General features: G+C 42.1%; 1 long non-coding RNA gene across 3 annotated transcripts in view; it reads left to right on the forward strand.

Moving 5' to 3' along the window:
* Nucleotides 1–3,091: 3,091 nt before the first annotated feature.
* LOC122466667 overlaps nucleotides 3,092–17,846 on the forward strand; it is a 128,616-nt gene continuing 113,861 nt past the window's right edge. For all 3 annotated transcript variants that reach the window (XR_006292373.1, XR_006292372.1, XR_006292371.1), the window contains exon 1: nucleotides 3,092–3,322. This is a non-coding gene — a long non-coding RNA (uncharacterized LOC122466667). The remainder of the gene's footprint in view (nucleotides 3,323–17,846) is intronic.

Here is a 17,846-nt window from a genome sequence, read left to right on the forward strand (position 1 = left end):
TTTCTGTTTGGTTTTTTTTTTTTTTTTCCCCCTCTTCCTCTGAAGAGGGATGTAAGAGGTTTTAACAGTGTAACTTTGGGAGTACCATGGTGCAGTTTTCAGATTAGACATCTTCATTTCTTTCATGGACTATGTAGTCGGTACATTTCACGCCCCCCCCCCCCCCCCCCAATCCTGTACATCTTCCAAAAGTCTTGCTTAGTTGTTGGCTGAGAAGGCTGGACTAGGTTATGAAGTGGGAGTTTTCTGTAATATTTTTATTAAGCCGATGTATGCCTCAGTTTCTCCTATAGTTTGCAAGGCTACCCAGTGGGCAGGGAGGGCATTAGGTAAAGGACAGTTTGCTCTCAGGACAGGGTAAGAGAAATAGATGTGACTGTTTACTAGCTGTTTGAGTTTGAATGGATCATTGATACAAGGAAGGTCTCAGCCAGTCTTTTTTCAGTGGAGAATTTGAGAAGACCATGGCAAATCCAGTCTCCAGGGCACTGGGCATTGGTTGTTAGGTGTCAGAGGACAAACAACTGGGAAGATGTGAGGTCGGAGGGGGATAAGAGTTGGTTGCAGGAGGGACTTGGGCTATACTTTAACCTTCATTTCTCTGTGCTAACCCAAGGACTTCCTAGGCTGTGTTTCAATTGACTAATAAACCTGACACTTTTGACAATGCTATTTGAATATCACTGCAAATGCTTGGTGAGGTACATTACTCCCTGAAGAGTGTACGAGTCTCTACCAGGAGTCTGTCTTAGCGGGCCTTGCTGAACAGAGCTCACAGTGTGAAGCAGAGGAGTGCTGAAGCCCCAGAGATCGTCTAAGGAGGTGATGAGGCTACATGCTTTACCCAGTGAAGGAAGAGCGTAACACCCCTTGGGCTGGGGTCTGGCACATTGAAGGGGTTCTTCCTAGAGACTTTGAAAGCTGGGGCTATAGCCCTGATCCGGTGGATCTGTGATACAGGTAAAATCAATAGAACTAAAAGCCCCCATACAGGGAGAGCTGTAGGTCTTGTTACAGTCTCCTATGACAGCATTCGCACCCTCTTAGACAATATGAACACAGGGAAGCACAGAACGGCTATTTCTGCTGCCAACAGTGTTGGGGAAAATGAAAAGCTTGTCAAAGTTCTCACAGTACGGAGGAAAAATTTAGGAAAAAATATCTTTTTTCTATATTACACAGTTTCCCTTAGCTTGCCAGGTGTCTGAACTAGTGTTACCAGCTGTAGCCTCTCAGGTATAAAAATGCCAATAATGAGCATATTCCTCCTGTCCCATATGGGATTCATGTTGGGGGTGGGAGAGAAGTATGTTTAAGGAATTGTTTCATACTGTAAATTTAACTACAGATCCAGTCCCTCTAGTCTGCCATGAAACTGCAACCATCTAATCCCTGGCCAGTGTTCTGCCCTCCTACAGCCAAAGAGCCAGCTGTCATCCTTGCTTTCTCAACAAGCTGAGTGCATTGAGACCTGAGTTTTTCTGGGGAAAGGGAGTGGCTTAAACCAAATCTTGTAACTTCCATTTGCCCATGGGAAAAGGCAGCCTTTTCTGCATGTCCCTGCTTGCCTTTCTTTCCGGGGCTATACCTTGCTTCCACTGCTTTGGTGTGCTTGTCCCTCCTGCATTCTCCACCTCCCTAGTTTAGTAGGCAGCAGGTTTAAAACAAATGAAGTATTTCACACGCTGTACAGTCAACCTGAGGAACTCCTTGCCAGAGGATGTTGTGAAGGACAAGACTATAACCGGGTTAAAAAAAAAACTAGTTGAGTTCATGGAGATAGGTCCATGAATGGCTAGTAGCCAGGATAGGCAGGGATGGTGTCCCTAGCCTCTGTTTGCCAGAAGCGGGGAAGGGGTGACAGGATGGATCACTTGATGGTTACCTGTTCTGTTCATCCCCTCTGGGACACCTGGCATTGGCCACTGTCGGAAGGCAGGATACTGGGCTCGATGGACCTTTGCTCTTCCAGTGTGGCTATTCTTATGTTGTTAGTTGTAGGCCCTTTAATGAGTGCACCTTTCTTGCCCTGCTCAGCAAGCTATTTCCTCACTCCTCTGCTGCCTGCAGCAGGCTATTACTGAAGATATGGGACAGCTCCCAACCATGATAGCCGGGAAGAGAGAGAATGAATGCAAGTGGGTGGGGTTTCTGTAGTGATGCTGTTTTTTCCTCCCTCCTACCTGTCCTGAAGACTGCATCCTATCCCCCTAGACACAGAGCTGGTCAGGGTGACCCCTGTATTTGTGACCTTCAGGCTCTTTTCATCACAGCTTATCTAGGCCTAAAACCGTGCAACCTGAAAAAACTTAGCAAGTCAGGCTGCTGTTTGCACTTCTCCCCACCCACATTCTGCTCTCTGTGCTTTCTCCCTACTGAATAGAGTCCAGTTCCAGGTCTGTCTGATATTCAAAGCCTCTATGGGATTCATCAAGCTTATAGGAAAGAATGCCATAACATTTCACAACCCTGACCTTCCACTGGAGCCATGAAACACTTTTGACAACAGGAATCCTGTGAGTGCAGGTGACAGGATTTTCCCAGGTGCTGGATCTACACTGTGGAACTTGCTTCTGCAAGAGCTAAGAATAACCATGTTCTTTTGTAGCATTCAGACGTAAAGATAAAACCTATTTCTTTGATGTAGCTTTCCTTATTTGCTATACCCACCCCACAGCAAGGTACTTGCTCGTACAAACATAACTAAAGAGCACTATTAAACCAATCAAGCTGTTTCCTCTTAAGAAGGAACCTAAATATTTGTAAATTTTTTTATGATAGGGAGGGAGGGGGAAATGTCATGGGGTCATATAAGTAGCTTGACAGACTACAGCTGCTTTGAGGCTGAATTCTGGAAAAATCAGGGCTCAAACTGGGCTGATACACACCATATGCCCACTGGTACCGCTCCAGTGCACCAGCTACCTTGCCCTGTCACCTTCCTTCTGTGATAGCTAGTGATGTTCTACTCAAAAGTGCAGTTGCTGACCTGGGGTATTAAAGCTTCATCTCAGGCAGCTGTTGTAGCTCCTGGAGTGGTAGAATCACCTGGCACCATTAACTATGGGAGGAGAGAATGAGCAGCAGCTGCCCCTGCTTCCACAGACTCCTGACTGACCAGCAGTTGCTGTTGCTCCTGACCAGGGTAGGGGTCTGGACCTTCCCTTGTTGCAGCCTGTGCTGCTGTTTTCTAGCTGGTCGTGAAGAACTCCAGGCTGCTGCTCTATCCTGAGAGGCAGCAGTGGGTTGGGCTGGAGAGTGGCTTGACAGGGGTGGCGGTGTACTATTGGAGGCCCAACACAGTGTTGAGAACATAACCAGGGTGAGTACTCTTGCTTGTTTGTTTCTAGTGAAACCTGAAATCACTTACCCAAAGTTATACTAAGCAGAGCCTAGTGCATGCTGGGAATTTAGCTTTCGAAACTGGACTTTGTTGCTGTGTTCCCAGACTGTTTGAGTCCTTTAGTCTGGGCTATGGTGATTGGAAAGGGCTGTTGTGAACAGCATGGGGCATTGCCCATGGTCTCAGAAATATAAGATTCAGAATAGTCTTGAAGCAAGGCTTGGTCTTTACTTTTTTTTTTTTGTTCACTCTGTAGCCTTCTCTACTTTTTATTAACTGTGCTGTGGACCTGACCCAAATCCCACTGAAATCAATGGGGAACTTTCCATTAGCTTCAGTGGGCTTCGGATGAGGCCCCAGATTACAGATCTATTGAACATAAAGTCTATCAAACCTCAGACCATTGCACTGGGATTTTGCAATGTACCCTAGATGGTCCAGGGTTTTGTCTTTGCCTGCTCATCTAATACCATTGCTTCTTACTTTAGACAACTAGATCTCACTTCAGATCCACTTCCAAACTGAATTTAGCAGGGCCAAAATTTTGTCAGCTTGAAGAAAAGAACGCTAACCCTGGTCTGACATCCTTCAGATAGGTTGCTCACCTATCAGTTGCCCAGGAAAGAAGCACTTGTTCACCCCCCCTCCCAACAGCCCACTTCTTTTCCTTATCCTTTTTAAAAAAAATCTGTGTTTTGGAAGTAATTTATTTGTCAAACTGTATAGCTTTGTAAGAAGGCTGAGTTTATTGAATATAGCTCCTGTTAATATTTCCACTATTTAGGAAAAAACATAAGAAAGAAAAGCTGGTTTTCTAGCTTGCAATTTCTTGGAGACTGGAGAAAATAAAGGCCACATGTGGTAAAGGAGTTTGGCCCAGACTTTTCTAAGTATTTAGGCATTGCTGTGCTCAGCATTGCAACACCTAATTGCTTTAGGAGCCTAAATGTCATTTTCAAAATGGATTTAGGCACTTATGAGCCAAAATCCCATTGACAGTTGATGAAATTCTGGCTCCAAAGTGCTTAAATACATTTTGAAAATAATTTAGGCAATGATGAGCCCAGCAATGCCTAAATGATTTTAAAATCTGGATCTTAAAGCCTTACAACATGAGAGAAAACCTCTAAAGCTTTGGGAGTGTTGAGTGAATATTTTCTCAAACTATCCCCATTATGAGCCAATAGAATCAGAGCGAATACAGAAAAGGGGTAAGATTTTTCAGGTGGCCTATGTTCTAGTCTATTACATTTAGCATTAATGTTGTAGATGTGATGTGCTTCCACAAGAGACCACTCTTGCTTCACTGTTTGAAACCTTGCTGTGCTTCAGACATGGTGGGGGGGAACCAATTGTAATAATATCTTTTAAGCTGAGTGTTTGGAAGCGTAATTTCACGGTTTTCATGAGCTTTTCTTTTCCTCCAAGTGGGTCTGTGCAAGGAGCTGCAAAATCTTAATGGAAAGATGACTGACAAAAGCTAAAACGTAAATATTCAGCTGTTGGCAGACTGCGAGCCGTGTGGTCTCACTGGAGGATTTGGCCCTATAGCTATATGAAAGATTGCTCCCCTTAATTGGTAACAGTGTTTTATCTAAAGAGAGGTCAGAAACTATTCTCCAAAAGCTGTTTCCTATTGCTGCTCTTTGGCTTGTTCATCACTTAAACTGATCAGAGGGGCATTTGGTTGTAAAGATCAGATCGGAATAACATCTGTTTTCAAAGGTAAGGGAATTTTGCTGCCTTGAATGTCACTTGGCTACAGGTAAAGAATATTGCGACTTGTGGGCATGCGCACTGGAATCCATTATAACCTTATTGACATGCCTTGGCAATGAGATGTTTAACATAACTCAATTTCTCTTTGCAAGATGGGAGACATGAGGGTTTCACACCCGTTTTAAGGGAGCATAAGTCCACTGACTTCAGTAGAGTTACTCCTGCTTTACCTTGGTGTCAGTGGAAAAATTAAGCTAATTGAATCTGTTGATGGGTCTGATTTGAGGAGTTTGCTGTTCTATGGACTAGGAAGTAGCAACTATAACTATCAAAATGGAGATTGCTGAAACTGACCCCTACAGCAAGATGAGGCTATATCTGGATGATTGTAGGTCGTCATTCTTATGTGCTCCCACGCACTGCTGTGGTCTAAGAAGCAATTTGTGGGGAGGGGGAGGAGCTATAATTGATTAAATGGATTGAAGCCACTGTAGAAATGATTCAAATGGGTTTTGTGTATGTCAAAATACTAGGCAAGCTGAAGGACGTGGCTGTTAGTGCTGATGAATGTTTCAAATAAAATGTCATCCCTAGCGTTAGTAATTCTGCTAACGTGGATTATAATTGCAGTCTGTTAGAGCTGCTCTTGGGAGCCTGGCTTGCAAATCTCAGCTGGAGTAAAGTGGGGGTGAGGGAATTGCCTGTGCCTGTCAAAACCATCATTCTATGGAAAAATGCTAATAGCAGAGCATTTACGCCAAGCCCTCAAAAAGTCGGTGGGGTTCTGGCAGATTTTTTGCCTCAGGCACATTCATTTACTGTCAGTCAAAGTGTTGGGTGCATACTGTACCTTTCTATACCAACTGTAATTGGCTGAGATACCTTGGCTTAATGGGAGGTGGATGCAACTCAAATGCATTAACCTTGTACAAGATGACTGGCCCTTAGCCACAAAGGTACTTAGGCACCTGTGTCTGTGATTTAGGTGCCTAAATCAGTTTTAGGCTCCACTGTGATCTTCTGTTGAACATTGTAGATGCCTAAATTCACTTGGTGCCTACATTTTCAGGGAAAAAGTTCCCTTAATGCCTAAGTTTCTGCCTTTGGGCACATTCACAGGTGTTCCGACAGCTAGAGTGAGACCTCAGTCTCATGCCTAAACCCCAGAGCGATCCACAGTAGGGGAAGAGAGGCATTCAATCACTTGCATCGCTTGTGGGGCCCAGCCGGGTAAGTCGCCTACTGAATCTGGTCCCATTCAAAACCTGCCACCAGGTGGTGGTAACGGTGCTGGTGCCGCCAACCTTAGACATTTTAGCACACTGGTTAGAGCACTTCACCCTAACCATTGGATTGCAGAGTCATTCTCGCTCTTGCTGTCTCTTTCTCTGGCCCAATGAGTAGTGTCTTCCTCTCCTGCTTATTCAGTTCCCCTATTACTCATACGATCATGAAGACCTCTCAGCTGAGGTGAGCCAAATCCTCTTTAGCTAAACGGGGACTATTGCTAGCAGTTTTTTTTTTTTTTTTTTACTAGTGAAGGCACAGTCTTGAAGGATAAAGAGCCCAGGAAGAGTTAAAACTCCTTTTATTACCTGCTATTCAGGGCTTCCTCGCCTCTTTGAAGGTGGTAGGTTTGTGTTGGTGCTGCAGGAAGGAGGATTATATGCATAAGGGTTAAGTATAATTATTATCGAGTGAAAGTAAGCAAGCATTTAATTGTTGTAAATACAACACCCAGAGAGATCAGCTGATTTTGTACAAAAGCGACCGTGGAGTTCTCATCAGAACTAAAGAGAGGCCACTTGAAATGCTACCTTGCATATGCTGAGGCCTATGTGAGAATCGCAATGCTCTGTAGAGGGGAAGCTTGAAGCCGAGGAGTCCATAAAACCATGTGGCATCTCCAGTGCACTTTTATCCAGCTATCAGGAAGCCTCACTTGTGACTTAAGAAAGAGCCGACAGGCCATGGCTTAATCCAAGGATGGATTTATTTACAATGAGCAGTGAAGGGTACTTCATTATGTTTCGCGACTATACCGGGATTGCTAATAGATAATAGAGCTCTGAGGCGTTTGAAGCAATAGAGTACACTGCTGTATGGCAACATTTTACCTGTCCTGGAATTTCCAGAGCTGCAAGTGCCAACAACAGACCACCTTTCTTCACTGGTGAATTTACAATATTATCCGAGCCCCCTCCCATATTGTTGAGATCAGTTACTTCTCTGGGAGTCAGGTTTTTTCCTTTTTCCTAGTCCATCTTAACTGGACCCAGGAGCCCTTGAGGATGTCAGCAAGGCATCATCCGTTGTGGTGTCAATAGGACCTGATTCTCTCTGATCTGAACCCAGGTGATTATTTAATAGCTGGGGGAGAGTTTCATCCATCCCAAACACCACCTTTACATTTGACATAAAAGATAGACCTGAGTTTGTGACGTTAATGGGATTTGACCGTAGACGAGAATAGAGAGACTTGGATTGCTGCTGTTGTGTTTTAGTGTAACTGCATAAATGAAAGAGTTGAGGTCTGACAGCCATTAGAGGAAAGAGAAATTAGAAATGTCAGTCTTACTCATTCAAGAGAGAACACATGTAATATTTCTGTCACTCTGACTCATTGTTACAATTTCTGAAACTGAAATGCATCCCTTCCAGAAATAGAAGTGATCACTGTCCAGACAGCTTTATGACTGCCCCAGACAGATGTCATCGTCTGCTGTTTAATAGATGCCTTGGTGAACCCAATTCAAGCCACCTGATGGCAGCTTTTAATATGGCAGGGGAGAATCTGTTTCTCTGTGTGACCTTAATTCTCTTTAGTGGCTTCAGAAGTGTGTTATAGCTAGAATGAAGAGACCCCGCTAGCAACAAGTGGTACTATCTGCCTCAATCCAGGGGCTTCTCATGGATACCTGTGTATGTTTTTTATGAGACTGCAGGGGTCTGGAGCTGGAATTAAATGGTGTGTGTATGACTGGGGAGGGGATTAGAAATTAAGGAGCACTGATGTATGGGGAATTGAGCTTTCCTCGGCCAATCTCCATGACTATATCCACGATACGTATGTCATGTGACTTACATCAAATTATATATAAAATGTCAGAAGAACAAATTATCTGTAACCAGTGATGAGCTGCCAAAAGCTGAAGAACCAGCTCCTTCAGTCGCTCCGGGTCTTCGGCGGCACTGAAGGACCCGCCACCGAAGTGCTGCTGAAGACCCAGAGTGCCGCCGGGTGAGTAAAAATTAAAAAGGGATTCTCAGGGGAGCCTCCCCAGCCGAGAGCTCAGGCGAGTCAGATGGGATGGTCCCGTGGGCCGGAGTTTGCCCACCCCTTTAACAACCGGTTCTAAACCGGCTTCAAAATTTAACAACTGGTTCGCGCGAACCGGCTCCAGCTCACCACTGTCTGTAAATTAAATAAGGATTTCAGCAGCATACAGCTCAGCCTTCCATTTCAGTAGCTTTTTGCTAGTAATCCCCCTTGCATCGGCAGCAATACAACTGAATACAATAAAACAAACTCCTTTATCACCAAGTTCCCTCATGAGCTCCTGGCATATAAAGTGCCATGATGGAAACAAGATCCAGGTGAAATTGCAGTGTCTTCTCTGATCCAGCAGTACCTTCTTCCCCAGGAGTCTGTCTCTCCAGGAAATCAGGAAAGTAATCACTGGCTATTTCAATCTGAATTTTGCAAGTGATGGTGTGTGCCATCCACCTCTGGATTTGTATGGCTTGCACAGGTGGCTGCATGAGTTATCACGGCAAGGTGAATACAGGGCCTGATCCAAAGGCTGCGGAAGTCAATTGAAGGACTCCCATTTGTTTCAGTGGGCCTACTTCCACTGAAACACAGTTGGACTCACTAGAGAGGTTTATTGTTTCTGACGAAGGCCTGTAGTATAGACATGGACTGAGTCTGCAGCGGTGTCACTAAATATGGTTAATACTCGGGTGGGTTTCAAACAGTATGTCTGCCTCTAGGAGGAAATACCAGCTTCATTCATACAAAAGGGCTTGTGTGAGGTACTCCTCTCAAAGCCACCTGAGCTGACCTAGAAAACTACTCCAAGCTTAATAAAAGCATTAATGAACTGCCCAGGGTGTGTGTGGTGGCTCACTTGAACATGGTTGGCTCCAGTGTAGGAATCTTTCCCAACTCACCCATTTCAATCTGATCCCTTTGGATTTTTGGTCTTGTATTTGTACTTTTTAATTGTCCTGTGCCTGAAGTGGTCTCTCAGCACCGTGAGTGCTTTGAGGTACTATTGCTGGTTGTCTTGAGTCTCAGACTTTCTTTGTGGCAGGGCAGTGGCTTGCCATCCAACCTGTTCAAAATGAGTTCATACACTGTAAAATCTTTCTATCAGGTCCTTATCTAGCCCCCATTGCCATAATATCTGAGCACTTCATTGTCATCTTTGTGTATTTTTGCTCAACATCACCCTGTGAGGTAGGGAAATGCTATTATCCCCATTTACAGATGTGGGGAACTGAGACCCAGACCTTCATAGGTACTTAGGTACTTAACTACCGATGACTATCTGGGCCTGAGAGATTGCGTGACCTGCCCAAGGTCAGGAAGAAAATCTATGGTGGAGCAGGAAATTAAACCGCGTTCTAACCATTGGACCATACTTCCTTCCATTGACTTAAATGGGAGAAGAGTTAGGCCAACACTGAGAGCATTGGAAAACTCCATAGTTTTCCCATTTTTTTAATAAAATAATGGGTCAGCATCATTCCTTTCAACAGCTTGGTGTAGTCTCCTATTATGAACAGCACTGAGATATATTCCATCTCTACATTGCAACCTTAGCTATAACTATAAACCGAAAGGATATTTAAAACAAAGTCATTTAAGCCAACATTTTAAATAAAAAAAAAAATAGAGGCATACTAAATCTATTGCTATTAGGTGCTACATTTCAGTCGGCAAAAAGAGCAATTAAAGTCTGCATGGAAAACTCTAATAATGTGTGTGAGAGAAAATATTGACATACCTGTTTGCAAACTTATCTTTTGAGAACATTGTTACACGTTTCTGGAGCCATATGACAACAGATTAAAAACAAGCTGTTTACCTACCGTAGCAGACCAGCATACAACCTTAAAAAGCAGTTAGAACATAATCAAGATCTTCCTTATTATTTTTTAAATAATTAAAATTATCTCCATCTTAAGGCCCAAAGGGTTTTACAATACTTGCAAGCTGGATGCCATTAATTTTTCATAATGTTCATTTATTGTAATTTGGTTTTCTTAACACTAATAGTTCTTGAAAAGTACCATGTTCTAGAATCAATTACCTTCATCATGTAACAGCAGCTGTGGCAATGTGGCATTCCATGTTTGTGTCAAAGAACTGCATTTGTTTAACCTCAAGTGGAATAAAAAACCAGAGGGTTTGAAAAATCTTTCCAGTTTTTTGCTCCTTTTATGGCAGAGATTGATTTTTAAATCAGGCTTGGGACGCGGGGGAGGACTTTATTTTTACTCCAAAAGGAAATTTAAAATAAGCATTTTTAATAGAACAAACAGTCCCCATACTTTGAGGTGCATCTAAATGAAAAACAAATTATACAATAGCTATTGATTTTTTTCTTCACAATAATTATTCTCTGTCAGACATTCTTATTATTTTACATCCATCTGCACAGCTCAGTGTAGTATAACTATGTGACAGCCAGGCTTGTATTTGTCCTTAATTCTTTCCATCCCTCTCACAGAGGAACAGACCTTTTGTCTTTATTAAATAATATGACCCTTTGTAGAGCAAAGGGCAATAACAATAATTAACCCATAAATTAGCAGAGACAAAACCAGATCAATACAATTTCTCTAAACAGATTTTTTTTTTTAATGGTGACTTTTTTGCTTTATAAACCAGTCTTTCCCACCTGATTATACAATGGGTGAAGACTGACACATCTGAGTTCTTTGCTGCCTCTAGGGGCTGAGCATGTTGCGTGGCATTAAGAGGTGTTATAGCAAGTGACATTTTGAGGGGGGGTTATGTTCACCAGGTCACCAAATATGGTAGCTGCTGCCCGAGATTGCTAGAACTGAGATTCTGTTGAAGAGGTTAGGGCGAGGTAGAGATGAGAAGTTTTTAAACTAATCATCTGCGTGCAGCTGTTTGGGACAAATTCTATACTCGCCCCCTAAGATTAGACCAAATTTTATTGAAAGAGGTTCCACAAAGCCTGGGCTAGATTAAGAGTCCTATCCTGGTTATTTTGTATTGCTCTGACAGTGTAAATCATCTGTAAAACCAGCAGATCCAAGCCCACAAGAATTTCATCCTGCTCAGGGGAATCCTCAGGTGGCTTCTAGGAGCCACTGTGGCTGCTAACTCATTGTTCCTTCTGAGTAAGTGGGTAACCCCTGGCTGCTGTAATGGCTTGTGCATGTATGTTAATACCACCTTTCTCACTCCCCACCCTTGTCTTGGACCTCTATAAGCAGCAAGTTACCAGGATGAAGTCCGTCTTGTAACTTTTCTCAGGATATGTAAGAATTTACCTCAAGGAAACCCAATGCCTGGCAAAGAAGTGGCCAGTAATTATGTATGAAAAGAGTGAGGAGCGTGAATGAGCATACATGGAGATTGTAAGGGCCAACACACAGCTCTAGCAAAGTTTGTGAGGGGGGAGTAATTAAATCTTAACTCTGAATTTCCTGGGTGTTACCACTTTAGAGCCACGTTCTGTTTTTAAAACATTTTGATTTTTTTGTTGTTGCTTCTATTAAAGAAAATAAGGGAGCAAAAAATAAGGAAATAAAATATTTTTCCCTGATGCAAAATGACATGTCCCTGAACGATTACATAAATAAATCGCCTCTAACTTGAAATAGATTCCTATTACTTAAGTAGAATCAAAGGCAATGAAGGTAAACCAAGATTAGCAGCAAGCCCTGGCTAGCTAATGGTCTAGAGAAGTTCTGTCCTACCCCTCAAGTGATATCAGGTGCTAGGTATGTATGCGTGAGTATGAGATTATAACAGGGAACTCCTCAGATCTCTGTAAGGAATATTGAGGTTGCTCAGTGGTAACTCAATAACTTGAGGATTTTTTTGATGATTTGGTGAAAATTGGGGGGGGGGGGCGGGGCGGGAAGAGAATTTGTAGGCCAAGTTTCAGCCTGAAGCCAATCTATTATGACTCTCATATAAGAAATCCTATTTTTTTAAAAAGGATTTATTATGGAAACACTAAGAGAACCTTATCTATATTGCTGAAGTAAACCAGCTCCTCTTCATTAATGCCTCAGGGATATAACACAAGCTGTTCATTAGGTAGTGAATTCAACCCACATATATGAGACAATCTGAAATGTGAATACACTCCTAATGTGCTGGGTTATGGTTTAGGAATTCATGTGCAGGACACTGTACAATGATTAAGTCAAGCCCAACAAGGACAACTAACTGGAGCCTCGCACTTCATTTACCACTCTGAGATGTTTCACTCCAGCCCTCCATAAAGCAGGCATATGTCAACTTTAAATAATATATTTCTGTTTTTCTCTCTGTGTTTCTCATGTGCCTCTCCGCATAGAATATATGGTCCACCCAGAGGAGAAGAGAGTCGTCTGGCAGCGTGTTAGCCTCCCTCAGTTATGATGTGCGCCTGTGGACCTTTTCAAAAACAGGTTTTGGTAGAAAGAAAGTCTCCGCAGCCTTGTTGAAATCTCCACGTTGTGGAAAGACCTGTACAAAGAGGGAGACATTGCAATATGCTCTAGGGGTCTGATCCAATGCCCACTGAAGTTAATGGAAAGATTGCTGTTTACTTCAGTGGGAGTTGGATTGGCCCTAGAAGAAGTGAGACAAGAGCAGCTTCAGCACTGAAGAATTTGACATTTTGGAACCCCTTGGACACCTGAGATGTCAGACCAAAAGCCTATTGCAGTTTGGGGGTTGGAAGGTACCCAATGAGGGTCTCTTAGGCTGATGGGGGTGGTGACAACATAAAAATGATACTTTTAGCCTCCAAGGGCCTGAGCTTTTCCCCACTTTGAAGTCAATGGCAGTTTTCCTACTGGGGCCCCAAGTATGTCTGCTTATAGCATAGTCTGCGCTGTGTTCGCAGTCCACTTTAGGTCGGTTTATGAAAGTGTGTGATAGACTCTTCCAATGCCATCTGCTCTGGTGAGCTGCCACCTGCTCAATAAGAAAGGGCAAGAAGAGCACCTCAGATCGACACTGCCCTTCCATGGTTCTCTCAAAGTCACTGCTAGAGGGAGAGCTTTCTTAACATGCACAGTCTGTAGCCTGCCGTGAAAACTGCAAGCAGGCTGGGGACCAGAAAAAAAAAAAAAAGAAAAGAAATCTTGGGTAAACATATGTACGTTTTCCTATTTCCAAGATATTGCAAACATTGGAAAATGGAAAAACTCCTGAGTTCTAATACCAACACAGACACAGCATGCCCCATGAATACCAGTCTAACTCAGCTGCACCTGTGCTTATGAATTAAGACTACTTTTGCAAATACAGCTCGGTCCTCTGCTTTGGTTGCTTGGCTGTTTGATAAAGCTGTTGGCACTTTGGCTAGGCTAGCTGGTATGTGCAGCACACATTCAGGGGCACTGGAGCAGGTGCTTCCATGTTCACCCTTAATTAAACTGCACAGCCAATCGGTAAAGATAGCAGGTGAGAATGGAGCATAGAATTGGGTTGACAGTAAATAATTTAGGTTTGATTTTATTTTCTGATTTTTCTGCACTGGCTTCACTTTCCCTGAATGGCAGAATCCCCACAGTCTCTGAGTGACTTTAGGTGACTTAACCTTTCCGCCTCTGTTTCCCTTTCTGAATTGGGATACTAGTTTTGTCCTTATTAAAAACAATTTGTTACTTTAGCACTTTTCATCAAAGGTCTTTTTTTGGTTTACACAAACATTAACTAATTAACCCTCACAATGTACCTGTGAAAGTAGCTACAGTAAGAACTAAGTCCATATTTTACTTCACTAAATCCATATTTTATATATAAAATAGTTCAATCATTGAGACTTTCACCTCAGTTTAAAGAGCACGTACTACAGCAAAAGAAATAATAAATTTGATCTGCTGTCTGAGGAATGTTTATTACCTAGGTTCCCCTCATACAGCCTCTTGGAAGGTGATGAGCGATGACCATGTTTGCTATCATTCTTTTAAGTTATACTATAGCTGGGCGAATTCCTTGCTAATAGTCATATTGGATTAGTCAGAAGGATGCCCGTACCACTCCAGATATCTCATTAAGAAAACTCGGTGTAAATCATGTTTTTGTGGAAGCATGAATGCATTGACTATCCACATTTCCAATGAAAAATGACCCTCACTCCCCAGCTTTCCCAGTTGCAGGTTATACTGCTCCTCAGTTGTTTATTTCTTTGAGCAGAAGTTGAATATACTCACTAGCACTTGACTTTAATGATGACGTTTCTGTGGAGGCATTGGTCACTTGCAACTCTATAGTTAAACCTGAGTTCTATTTTGTACTGAAAGCACAGATTCAGCCTCTTCATTATGTATTCAAAAAAATAGCATATTCTCCCCAATCTTACAGCAGTCACTCTTTGAGCATATTTTTCTGAGAATTTGAAAGCAGACCTGTTAGTTGAGTTCAAATGAATGAAACTGGGTTCTTTAAGGAATTTAGTATCTGTCAGTTTTTTGTCCCAAATTATTTTAATAATGTAATAATTTAGACACTTCAAACCCACTTCAGAATTGGAATGTTGTGCCTAGATTATATTTAAATTAGTTTTTAATTAAGTTGTTAAGGGAAATTTTTATCTCATTGCTGTGATTATTAAGGCTACAAACAGGGTCAGGTCTACAGCTCAGGTTAACTTAAGTAGGGCCATTGAGTGATGTGTCTGTCACAATCACCATCATTCTGCGACTGCTAATTTGCATACCACAGTTCGATTGGTTGTAGTGAGACAAGGGTCAGGGGAAGACTGAACACATGTATTAAGAGTTTTCACTGGTTCATTACTTGGCCCAATGGTCACTGAACTGTAAAGTTTCTGTGGTTGCAAGCTAGCTGGAGAATCCATGCTTGCAGGGCTGTTTCTGTTAGAATGAGAAGCTGGCGATATGATTCAGGTATATGCTTGGCGTAAGCTTGTTTATTTACAAAAAATGTGCACCAAGTCCCGTTTCCCTGAATGGAGTACAAATGAACAAGAGCAGGCAATTCCTTGCTCGGAAATCTGAAACCCTCCAGCAAGTTCTATGCCTAAGAAGCTCCATTTTTTTTCTGCTTCCTCTAAGGGTCAAACTCACAACTGCTTCTCCTAACTTTCTGCCTTCAGCGCTCCTAGCCTGAGACGCCTAACCAGGAAATGCCCCCTGTTCACGTGGCTTTGTTCTGACCTGCCATGCGGTCTAATGGCTCAGGTGGTAGCTCCCAGCCATTGTCTATTTTTACTACATTAAAGGGGCTTGATTGCTTCTTCTGTTGAGCCCGAAAGGCACAGCCATTGACTTTAACAAGGGCTGGGATTGTTTTTTCATCGATGGGTATCTTCACTACGAGCGCTAAAGCGGCCCAGCTTCTGTCAGCCTTAGCAGTGTCTATCCCAGTGCTTAGGTCAGCTTATCTGCCTCTTGAAGAGGGGTGGATTTCTCATATTCCTGAGTGAAATAGCTAGGTTGAAGTAAGTTTGTGTGGTGGTTTTTTTTTTTTTTTTTTTTTTTTAAGTGTAGATCAGGCCTAAGACTCATTTAATGGTAGTTACTTGCACTTTTCTGTCTTTAAAACTAATTTTCATCTGGTATGAAACTTAAAATGCTTTAATCATCGTTTTGTTATTACAAGCATCACTACAGAACAGAGTTAATGTTATTGTCTGAGTGCTTTGACAGTACATTTCCATATGCTAATATGTTCTGGATTTCTTTTAATAGTAATTTTAACTCTGGATTTGTAATGCTTAGTTATGGAATAATTGTTGCAGCCTTATAATGCCTTTTGCCCTTAAGTTTCTGAGATGTACCCTCACCCTCAACTCCATTGTAACTTAGGGTTGTTTGTTTTTTGTCCTGGAATTTACATAAGTGCTTAAAAACCTTTTGAGGATCTGGGTCACAGTGCCTTTCGTCTGCAGGCCTTCCCAAACACTTGGCCAAGTTAAGAAAGTAATACAAAAACAAAATACGGGGATCATGTCATCGGTCAGTGAAATGCAGCCACCTCTGGAGTGAAAAGTGGCAGCTGCTGAATCGCGCTCGGCTTTACAGAACAATTAGGATAAGAAGTGAATAATGCATTGTGTTGTTTTGTTTCCAATTAAAATAGCAGAATGTAACTCTCTGAACTGGAATTTGGTCAAGACACAGTGCTTTTCCCATGAGAGAGTATGGATGTTGAGTGCCACAAGATCTTTAATGACTGCAAGAGCTCCCAACATCAGTTTTACATTTCCTCCAAAAGATGTTAATTCCAGTGGTACAGTGCCTCCTGCAATAGTGGTTCAGTTCTGACTCCACGGGAAGAGTCCAAGCTATCAAATGATACCAAGTGGGCTTTACCTTAGAAAATTTGCATCTAAGTATTGACCCAGGCCCTACTTAGCTTGAAGATCTGATGGAATCAAAGCATAGGTAGAATGAATGCAACCTTCAAAGTTTTCTTGAACCTCCAAAGGTGATTAATATGAGATGCAATTAGAGTGCAGTGATACTATCAAGCATCTCATGGTAGAGGAAGTTTTGATAAAGGGTAGTGTGGCTCTTCAGGTTTTGCCCAAACAACTAAAAAAGCCAACATCTGGAACTGATTGATTAATAGTACGATTTCAATCAGTAGGGGGAAAGGGAAGAACAGTATTCTGTGCTGTGAACTTGAGATTCATTGAGGCTAAAGAGGTCAATGCATGATGGTAAGTAATCATGCTAAGCATGCAGAGTCTTCTGAATTTCAGAACCATGTTGATTTCTGCATACTTCACAGACTTCTTTTGTACCAAAACATAAACCAAACAAGCAAATAAAGCCCAAGAAAGAATAATATCATTGAAGAGGGCTTTGAAATGGTAGGTTTTGGACTTGAGTAATGAAAATGATATTAAAAATATATTATTTATAATGTGAAAAATGCAGTCTTCCTCTTCTGTTGACACACAATTATTAGATTTTTGGAGGATGACTGTACCTGAATTTGTTTTGCTACTGGCACAACATAAATGGCATCAGAACTTTTTGAACCAAGGAAGCAATTTAGGAATTCAATACTGTGGTAAAGAAAAACAAATAGGTCTTGTCTGTTAGCATACAATGGCCCTAAAAAAATACAACTGCAATTTTATGGCTGACCTGTGCTGTAATTTGATACTGGTGGTTCATTAACTGAATGCACATTTATACTCCGGATGCCGAGCAGTTAGAAAAACAAGTATCTGTGCAGATCTCTTTGTAGGACCTATCAGTCAGAGAATGGAAGCCAAGGCAATACTTAAAGACACTCCTCAATATGCCCATGCATTGCTTCTTTTTTTTTTTTTATTAACAAAATCCCTGGAGACTTGAAAGCAGTTGAAACGTTTTGCTTCAGGTTTTGGAGGCTGATTTATTTTCAGGTCAACTAACACTTGGCGTAAATGTGGTTGCTCGAGTGCTGGGGCAATATTAAAGCACCAGGGCAACTCCATAATATGGGCTCAGCAAAGCAAGCATGAATGGCAGGAAGGACCAAGAACCACTGAGAGGATTCAAAGCTTGTCTATACGGGAAATTGACTGGTGTATCTATTTAATTATTATCACTTATTTAT

The sequence above is a fragment of the Chelonia mydas genome, chromosome 7, assembly GCF_015237465.2.
Source record: "Chelonia mydas isolate rCheMyd1 chromosome 7, rCheMyd1.pri.v2, whole genome shotgun sequence".
In the NCBI taxonomy this organism is placed as follows: domain Eukaryota; kingdom Metazoa; phylum Chordata; order Testudines; family Cheloniidae; genus Chelonia; species Chelonia mydas.